The following is a 10,686-nucleotide window of genomic DNA, read 5'->3' as shown; positions in this document are numbered from 1 at the left end:
GCTCAGGCAGAGACACAGGCAGTGGCTGGGAGGCTTCCCTGGAGCCCGAGGCTGGAATCACTGCAGAACAAGTCCCGGTGCACACAGAAAGGGGTTGCTGGGGGGCTGCAGGTGCCGGGGCTGCAGTTCTCCAGGCAGCCGCCCGCAGGGACACACGCAGGGAGGGAACAAGCCCAAGGTTAGGGAGGGAGGCGAGAAAACCAGTCTTTTTCTGCACCCCTCAGCTTTGCATGCCCGAGGCAAGTGCCTCACTCGCCACATGCCTCACTCACCTCACCCTTGTTATGGCACTGTTCCTGACCCTTCTCTGCACCCCACTCACAGTGGCTGTCCTTGATCAGTGCAGACCCAGAGTCCAAAGGTACATCTGCAGGGTTCACCTCCCACCCTGGGTGCATGGTAAAGAGGCACCTTACTTGCTCTGCTGGCCACTCAATAGCCATCTGCTCACTGCTCTCCACTGCCACCCTTCTGGCTGCACACTGCACCTCTCCGCTGCAACCCTGCTGGTCACATTCACCAGCTGACTGTCTCTCTACTAAAAGCAGCAAAGAATCCTGTGGCACCTTATAGACTAACAGACGTTTTGGAGCATGAGCTTTCGAGGGTGAATACCCACTTTGTCAGATGCATCTTTGCTGCTTTTACAGATCCAGACTAACACGGCTACCCCTCTGATACTTATCTCTCTACTGTGACCTCTGCACATCAGTCTCGCGGTGATTTTCAGCTCTTTTGCAGACTGGGCAGAAACACTGCCCCATCTCAAGTGATTTCAGCTCTCAGCAATTTTAGCTCTCAGCAGACAGGACAGAAACAGTCCAACCACAACTGGTTTCAGCTCTAACTAAGCAATTAAAATAACAAAAGAGACTCCTAATGCAACTTATTTAGCTATATTCTTTGAATAATAGAAAAGAACAGGTTAAGCCAATCGGAGGGGGAGGGGGACCAGTACACAGCCTCCTAACCAGGACTCCTATCCCCACCCCTCTTACTTTCACAGGGCTTTGGCAGTTGAGCCCCTGGCTCACCAAGGTCGTCTCTGATAAGGGTGACCCGCCCCCATTTGGAAGAGGTTAAACACAATCCTGCTTCCCTGCATTCCCACAATAATCACAACAATGATAACAGCATTTCACTACCCCTGCATTCAATACTAACGTGATTTGTGACCCAACGCCAGCCAAGTTGATTACAATGAGCAAAATACTGCTCCATCTGCTGAATATCTAAGCAAATCTAAGCAAAACAGGAACAAACAGCAGGAGCAAACTGTATTTACATAACCACACCCACAGTCCTTCTCCTCCAAGCTAGCTGTCAGGGAAGCATTCATTCAGACCCTGCTTAGACAAACAATAGACACCATGGTCACCCAGCTAAACTGTACCCATGTGGCATCAGCCATATAACTTGGAAGTTGGGACCATTGTTTCCAGGAAACCCACAAACTCCTAATAGGATCTGGTCCAAAGCCCACTGAAATGAAAAGAAAAACTACCATTGGCTTCAATGGACTTTGGATACTTGCCCAAAAGCTAGAAGACTCTGATTAGATAGTAGTAGTATTAGGACTTGCTGTTTCTTCTATGGGACAGCCACTTAAGGGCAATATAATCACAAACACTTGAACAGGTCTGCTCCACATCCAATAGCAAATAACATTACTCACACATGCCAGGACATTGCAATACTCCCAACAGTTAGGCAATGCTTATTCTCAAGCATCTCGCATTCACAGGAGTTCATATCTACCAGCTGAGTGCCAGTCCATAATGGATCCATTGTTTGTTGTTACGTATTTGTTACAGTAAGTATGCAAGCCAAGTTCAAGATCACAAAGCTTGGTTCAGAATTATTTCATTCCTACTTAGATTGGTTGATGATATGATTTGAAGAAATATCTAACAGCTATAATCTAATTAAACGCAAATTCCCTTGATACCAGACAGAATATACTAGTCTGTCTTTATTTAAAAAAGTAAAAACTTCATCAGTATATGCCGAGCAAGCCAAACTTAAAAAAGAAAAGGCCTTTATGTGATCCCACATGGGTTCATCATACCATTTTATAAAATGTCAGCATATCTTTAGCAAATTAATAATTTTTTAATTTAATAATTGTTTGCTTTTGTTCTTAATTTCATGTATATAAAGACGATACCACTCTAAAATGTTTAATTTAATGCTACTGAAATGTAATTGATCAGAATGGTTATTCACTCCACAACACTGGAACCAAGATTAAATTAAATTCTTTGCTTCTGAAACTTCTATACCAGTACAAAATAATATTTAAAGTAAACAAGCAAGCAATATACACGTAATCCAAGAATTTCTTAATGCCAGCTGGCATGTGTGTACACATACTATGTAAGGAGTTATGTATATCTTGAAAACATGTTCTTAAAGTCTGCATCAAGGCATTAGGCACCAATAAAAGTGAAAACAGGTTTTCTGTCAGATGGGAGAGGTCTATTTACATGTAAATTAAATATTGTCTCCTTCACAGTGGGTCCCACAATTCAGTCTGAACTGAATGGAAACCGGGAATTATAAGAAGGACATTCAGAAAGGAACTAACAGGAAGAGAAAAACAGCAGGGGAAAGAGAACTTTGTCTTGAGGTGCATATCAAAGGTTTGCTTAAGTATATTGGGATGAGGAGGCCAAAGGAGACACCCAGGCACCCTTCTTTGGGGGAATAAAAGGATAGTACTTTTGATTTATGAAAAAGGCATCTCAGCCAGGCTTGGTTGAAAATGCTACAGAGAACTCTGGGTGAGAAACTTCTTTAGACAAGAGAGGAACTGGTTAGTTTAATCTCTAGAAAACATGTTATGATTTTGGTTTATATGTAACCATTTGTTTCCCATATCTTATTCCTACCACTTTAATCTTTGTTCTTTGATAACAAACTTATTCTTGTTTTCACTATAAATAGCTAAGTGCAGTGGTGTTAAGCGAAGTGCTGGTCCCAAGTTGAATCTCACAAGGTGGTATGTACTGTTCCATTAGGAATATCAGGACAGGTAATTCTGTGAGTCTTCAGTGATTAAGGCACTGGACAATGCAGGAAACACTCCAAGTATTTGGGGGTTGATGTGTGCCTGTCTCTCCTGTACAAAGACAGCAAGGTCAGCAGGGGCCTGGAAGGTAGAGATTGTGCTTCCAGAAACTGTTGGTTTCAGGGAGCTGGTTGCAGCAGGCACAGACAAGACTGCTTCACACTAAGGGCTGACAGTGGTGAGAAGCCTCACAACCCTGGGTAGCATCACAATAAGTGATCATTCTGAAGAAAAAAAAATTAAATTCCAGAAAGACTTGTTATAGACTTTGGGTCAAATTCTGCTCTAATTTACACTGGTGTAATCCAAGGTAACCATATTTCTATGCCCTGTATTGTTCTGGAGGTCAGCCTAGATGATTACAGTGGTCCCTTCTGGCCATGGAATCTGTTAAAGTCCAGTGCAGCTGCTCTGGACTTTACACCAGTTTAACTATGAACAGAATTTGACCTATTATGTAATTCAGATTGATTGGAAAAAAGGATAAATCAGTTTGTTCACATGCTTTTGCATTGCTCTGAATTTAAACAAGACCAGTGTTTGAACTGAGTAACTTTAGTACTGCCTACCACAAAAGTTCAAAAATCATGAGTCAGGCCTTCCAAAAAAGTGAAACTCGCTTAGAATTCATGAGATTAAAAAAAATTAAAACATTTTGGTTCTTTTTATTTGCCTTATGGTTTCATGTTTTCAAGCTTTACTCTGCCACCATAAGAGCCAGAAATCTTCAGAAGAAAGAAAGCTGAGATTCTGATATAACAACATGAAGCCAGCAAGGGGGCTTTAAGAAAATCACCAAATATCACAAGAATCTCAGTAACAAGTGTGAGACCTGGGGAAAATATTGTTCCTTTCTGACACCCTAACTTTGAATCTTATTGCAAACCCATAGGCAAAGTTTGAGTTCATGCACATTTTCCCCATTAGGTTAATCAGAACAGCTGTAATTTTGGAAACTATATTGGTAGGTTTTATTTGAAGAGAGAGGGGAGCACAAATAAAACTTAACTTACTTTAAAAAGGGGATGGTGGGGGAAGAGAAGAATGGGAGGAGAGCTATAGTGCAAGGCATGTGACACTTGGAGGTCATCAGGGAAGAGGCATGTAACACTTGGAGGTCATCAGGGAAAAGTACAGCCTGATTTCTGGAATCCTTGTGGTCATAATCTTGGGAACTAGGGATGCAGGGGAGTGCTGCAGCATCCCCAGGTTTTACATGGGGCTCCCTGGCCCCACACACAGGCTCCACTTCTGGCCCCCTATGCGGGGTCCCGGCTGCTGTCCCTGTTCCTAGGGCTTCGCTCCTGACCCTGCACGCAGGATCCCAACTCCGTGCCTGGGGTCCCGGCTGCCAACCTCAGTCTTGGCCCCCTTACCCGTGTCTGGGTTTCCCCCTTCTTCTTCGAGTGATTGCTCATATGCATTCCAGTTAGGTGTGCGCGCGCCGCGTGCACGTTCGTCGGAGAAACTTTTACCCTAGCAACCCAGGCGGGTCGGCTGGGCGCCCCCTGGAGTGGCGCCGCCATGGCGCCCAATATATATCCCAGCCGACCCGGCCACCCTTCAGTTCCTTCTTACCGCCCGTGTCGGTCGTTGGAACTGTGGAGCGCGGCTTCGCTGACCTCCACACTCCCTAGCAGCTCATTTAGCTTTCGTTGTATATAGTTAGTTATTGTACATATATAGATTATAGTTGTTAATAGTCAGTAATTTAGTGTTGTTAGTGTAGTTTTTAGTGGTAGCGAGGGGATCGGGGTACCCCCCCCTCCCCCACACGGGGAGCCGGAGCCCATGCCCGGCTCATCCGGTTTCAAGCCGTGTTCGGCTTGTCACAAACCCATGCCTGTGGGAGACCCTCATGACTCCTGCTTAAAATGCCTAGGGGAGTCGCACTTAACTGCTAAGTGCTCAATCTGCAAGTCCTTTAAGCCAAGGACCAAAAAGGAGCGGGACATTAGATTAAGACAGCTCCTAATGGAAGCGGCCCTGACACCTTCGCCCTCGGCTCAGAGCGCAAGTCAGCCGGTGAGCAAGGGCACCGCAGCACCGAGTACCTCCTCCAAGAAGGCGGCACCGAAACCGGGCCAGAGCCGCTCCACCTCCCCGAGACCGAAGGCGGCGAAGGCACAAATTGTCTCGCCATCAGCCGCCCCGCAGCCAGACCCTGCGCAGAAGACGGTTTGCCCGGCACCGACACCAGCCGCGGCACCGCCGAAATCGGTACCGTCGACTCCGGCCCCGCGAGGACTGTCGAGTCCGGCACCTGGTAGCTCCCCGATACACACAGTGGTAGAGCTCTCCACACCTACTACCCCGGAGACATTTGCCGCAGTGAGAGAGCTAATCGCCATCACAGAGGCACCGATGCCCTTACCCCCGGCACCGCCGGTGCGGGTCCTGTGCTCTATGGGCAAGCCGACCCTGACCAGACCAGCTTTGGTCAGTGTAACAGACCGGCACCGCTCCAGGTCGCGGTCCGGCAGACGCTCGGCATCAAGATGCCGTTCAGGCTCGCGGCGTCAGTCCCGATCCCGATCCCGGTACCGATCGGGCTCCCGGCACCGATCACCTCGACGGCGATCGCCTAGGCACCGGTCGAGCTCTCGGCACCGATCACCCCGGTACCGCTCACGCTCCCGGCACCGGTCAGGCTCCCGGCACCGGTCGACGTCACGTGCGTCAACTTCGTACTCCCGGCACCGCTCCAGCTCACGGCACCGCAGGGAGCACCGCGCCTACAGAAGCAGATCCAGACAACGGCACTCGCGATCCCGGTCGACCTCCCGGCACCGAGCCGGTCGCAGGTCCCGGTCTCGCTCTCCGCACCGATACCAGCACCGGTCGCCAGTATCCAGAGGTGTGAGGTCGGTCGGTACCTCGGCACCGACTTTTGCAGCACCACCGTGGCCATCAAGAGGCACATCGGCATCCTCCCATGCTGGTAGCTATTACGAACCCGAAGTACCGCTGGGCGAGTTTCAAGACCCCCCCCCACAGGACACGAGTGCCCAACAGTGGGGTTTCTGGACACCCTGGGCTTACCAACAGACCCAGGGTGCCCCCCTGCCTCAGCCACGTTCCACTACCGCAGAGCATCGGGTGCCAGAGGCCACTGTTTCCCGCCCTCCCGTGATTGAGTCGGGCAAACAGCCGCGTCCAGACTCACCGGGCTGTCACGAGCAGGAACCAGAGGAACAACGAGACACCGCACAGGATGACCTCATCCCCGGAGTCTCCTCCTCCTCCTCCTCGCCGGACGAGGCAGTGGCTGGGACTTCAACATCGGGACCTCCACCTATAGACCTCAGGGCCCACCAGGACCTCCTCCGTAGGGTGGCCCTTAATATCAACCTCCCGGTGGAGGAAGTCTCAGAGGTTCAGGACCCGGTGGTGAGCATCCTATCGGCCGATGCCCCTACCCGGGTAGCCCTGCCGTTTATAAGGACTATTCAGTCTACCACCGAAAACCTGTGGCAGTCACCAGCCTCCATCCCGCCGACAGCTAAGGGAGTGGAGAGGAAGTACATGGTACCCTCTCGGGGGTACGAGTACCTGTATGTACACCCTCCCCCCTCCTCCCTAGTGGCCCAGTCGGTCAACGACAGGGAACGGCATGGACAGCAGGCACTGGCCCCCAAGTCCAAAGAGGCTAAGCGCATGGACCTCATGGGTCGCAAGGTCTACTCAGCAGGGGCCTTGCAACTCCGTGTGGCCAACCAGCAGGCCCTTCTAGGGCGTTATAACCAGAACATATGGGTGGAGGTGGGTAAGTTCGCAGAACTGCTACCCCAGGACTCACGCCCAGAATTTAACGCATTCCTGGAGGAGGGTAAGAAGGTGGCCAGGACCGCCCTCCAGGCCTCCCTCGATGCAGCTGATTCGGCAGCCAGAACCATGGCGTCCGGAATAACCATGCGGCGCATCTCATGGCTTCAAGCCTCCACACTACCTCCAGAACTGCAATACACTATCCAAGACCTACCCTTTGACGGGAAAGGGTTGTTCTCGGATAAGATGGACTCCAAATTGCAAAATCTAAAAGACAATCGGGTCATTATTCGCTCGCTGGGGATGCATACCCCTTCCACCCAGCGTAGACCCTTCAGGCCCCAAGCATGGCGCCCATACTTCCCACCCCGTCAGAGGCAGGACCTCAAAAGACGGCGTGGCCGCGGGGGACGCAGACGCCAACCCAGCTCCCAGGGAGGCCAGAAGCAAGGGCCTTCCAAGTCACAGCCGGGCCCCAAGTCCGGTTTTTGAAGGTGCGCCCGGGGACGGCTTATCAGTCTCAATTCAGGATCCTTCCCCTACCTTCTCCAACCGCCTCTCCCGCTTCCTCCCGGCGTGGTCTCAATTAACGTCAGACCGTTGGGTACTACGCACAGTGAAGCATGGATACCATCTCCAATTTGCTTCTTCACCCCCTTCCCGCCCCCCTTCCCAGTCCCTCTTCAGGGACCCCTCTCACGAGCAAACCCTCCTGCAGGAGGTTCGTTCCCTCCTGGCGGCGGGGGCTATAGAGGAAGTGCCTCTAGCCGAGAGAGGCAAGGGATTCTACTCCCGATATTTCCTGATTCCCAAATCCAAGGGAGGTCTCAGACCCATCCTAGACCTTCGGGGCCTCAACAAGTGGATGCTCAAGTTGAAGTTCCGTATGATCTCCCTGGGAACCATTATCCCATCCCTGGATCCTGGAGACTGGTACGCCGCCCTCGACATGAAAGACGCGTACTTCCATATTGCCATCTTCCCACCGCACAGGAAGTACCTCCGCTTCACGGTCACACATCAGCACTTCCAGTTCACAGTTCTACCCTTCGGTCTCTCAACAGCCTCGAGGGTGTTCACCAAGTGCATGGCCGTCGTGGCTGCCCACCTCCATAGGCGGAAAATCCACGTCTTCCCGTACCTAGACGACTGGCTCCTGAAAGGATCCTCCCAGTCGCAGGTGCGACGGCATGTAGAGGCCGTCACGGACCTCTTTTCCCGGCTGGGCCTGCTCGTCAATGCCGAGAAGTCCAGCCTGGTTCCAGCACAGAGGTTGGACTTCATAGGCGCGACCCTGGACTCTATTCAGGCCAGGGCCTTCTTACCTCAACCTCGCTTCCAGGCGATCGGTGTGATCATCCGGAGCTTGCAAGCATCCCCACTCACCTCGGCTCGAACATGCCTCACACTCCTCGGTCATATGGCCGCCTGCACTTACGTGACAAAGCATGCCAGACTCAGAATGAGGCCCCTCCAAACGTGGCTTCATTCAGTATACCGACCGAGCAGAGACCACCCGGATGTGTTAGTGACGGTCCCCCCCGATCCTCTCCGCTCCCTCGACTGGTGGCTGACTCCATCGTTGGTATGCGCGGGGATGCCATTCCATCCGCAACAGCCATCGGTAACTCTAACAACTGATGCGTCATCCCTGGGGTGGGGAGCTCACTTAGGAAACCTGCGCACCCAGGGCCTATGGTCGTCCCACGAGCTGTCACTCCACATAAATGTCCGGGAGCTAAGGGCAGTCCGCCTTGCCTGCCAGGCTTTTCACCGACACCTGCAAGGCCGTTGCGTTTCCGTACTCACGGACAACACAACGGCCATGTATTATATCAACAAACAGGGGGGAACCCGGTCGTCTCCCCTATGCCAAGAGGCCATTCGACTCTGGGACTTCTGTATAGCCCACTCGATAGACTTGGTGGCATCCTTCCTCCCAGGGGTCGAGAACACGCTGGCGGACAACCTCAGCCGATCCTTCCTCTGCCACGAATGGTCGATCAGACCGGATGTCATCCATTCCAGCTTCCAGAGGTGGGGTTTTCCCCGCATAGACCTCTTCGCAACCAGGTCCAACAGGAAGTGCCAGGAGTTTTGCTCCTTTCAAGGTCTCTCCCCGGGGTCGATCACGGATGCATTTCTCCTGCCGTGGACCCGCCATCTCCTGTATGCCTTCCCTCCGTTCCCCCTGGTACACAAGGTCCTGTTGAAGCTGCGCAGAGACAAGGCGCATCTGATCCTGATCGCACCTGCGTGGCCCAGACAGCACTGGTTCACTGCCTTGCTGGACCTATCTGTGGACCCCCCAATTCACCTTCCTCTCCACCCAGACCTGATTACCCAGAATGGCACGCTTCACCACCCGGACCTGCGAGCCTTACACCTCACGGCGTGGCTCCTGCATGGCTGAGCTCGGCGGAGCTCAGCTGCTCCGCACCGGTCCAACATATACTCCTTAACAGCAGGAAGCCCTCCACTCGCTCTACGTACAGGGCCAAGTGGAAGCGTTTCTCTTGCTGGTGCGCTTCTCAAGGGGTGAACCCTACGCAGTCCCCAGTTTCCACAATCCTCGACTACCTCTGGTACCTTAAGCAGCAGGACCTGGCAACTTCCTCCTTAAAGGTACACTTGGCGGCCATTTCCGCCTTCCGGCCAGGCGAAGGTGGCCGCTCCATATTCTCTCATCCCTTAGTCGCCAGATTTCTTAAAGGCCTGGAGCGTCTATACCCCCCCGTACGCCACCCTGCCCCTACTTGGGACCTTAACTTAGTCCTGAACAGGCTCATGCTCCCACCTTTCGAGCCACTGGCGACGTGCTCGCTCACCCACCTATCATGGAAGACGGCTTTTCTGGTGGCCATTACATCGGCCAGACGGGTCTCAGAGCTGAAAGCTCTCACAGTGGACCCACCCTACACCGTCTTCCATAAAGACAAAGTACATCTACGACCCCACCCGACGTTCCTCCCTAAGGTGGTTTCCACCTTCCATACCAACCAGGACATCTTCCTCCCCGTCTTCTTCCCGAAACCACACTCTTCTCGGCGGGAGCAACAGCTACACTCCTTGGATGTACGTAGAGCGCTTGCTTTCTACATCGAGAGAACTAAAGGGTTTCGGAAGTCCCCTCAGCTGTTTGTGGCGATCGCAGAATGCATGAGAGGGCAACCTATATCCTCTCAGAGGATCTCCTCCTGGGTAACTGCTTGCATCCGCGCATGCTACGACTTAGCTCGTGTCCCCTCTGGCCACCTCACAGCACACTCCACGAGAGCCCAGGCGACATCGGCGGCCTTCCTGGCGCACGTGCCTATACAGGAGATATGTCGTGCAGCAACCTGGTCATCGGTACACACTTTCACCGATCACTATGCGTTAGTCAGACAATCTAGAGATGATGCGGCCTTTGGCGTAGCAGTTTTAAATATCGCCACATCTCGCTCCGACCCCACCGCCTAGGTAAGGCTTGGGAATCACCTAACTGGAATGCATATGAGCAATCACTCGAAGAAGAAAAGACAGTTACTTACCTTTGTAACTGTTGTTCTTCGAGATGTGTTGCTCATATCCATTCCAAACCCACCCTCCTTCCCTACTGTCGGAGTAGCCGGCAAGAAGGAACTGAAGGGTGGCCGGGTCGGCTGGGATATATATTGGGCGCCATGGCGGCGCCACTCCAGGGGGCGCCCAGCCGACCCGCCTGGGTTGCTAGGGTAAAAGTTTCTCCGACGAACGTGCACGCGGCGCGCGCACACCTAACTGGAATGGATATGAGCAACACATCTCGAAGAACAACAGTTACAAAGGTAAGTAACCGTCTTTTCTGGAGACACAGCTCTGCTCCC

The sequence above is a fragment of the Gopherus flavomarginatus genome, chromosome 1 (genome assembly GCF_025201925.1).
Source record: "Gopherus flavomarginatus isolate rGopFla2 chromosome 1, rGopFla2.mat.asm, whole genome shotgun sequence".
NCBI classification, from domain to species: domain Eukaryota; kingdom Metazoa; phylum Chordata; order Testudines; family Testudinidae; genus Gopherus; species Gopherus flavomarginatus.
Note: the sequence above shows the minus strand (reverse complement) of the source record.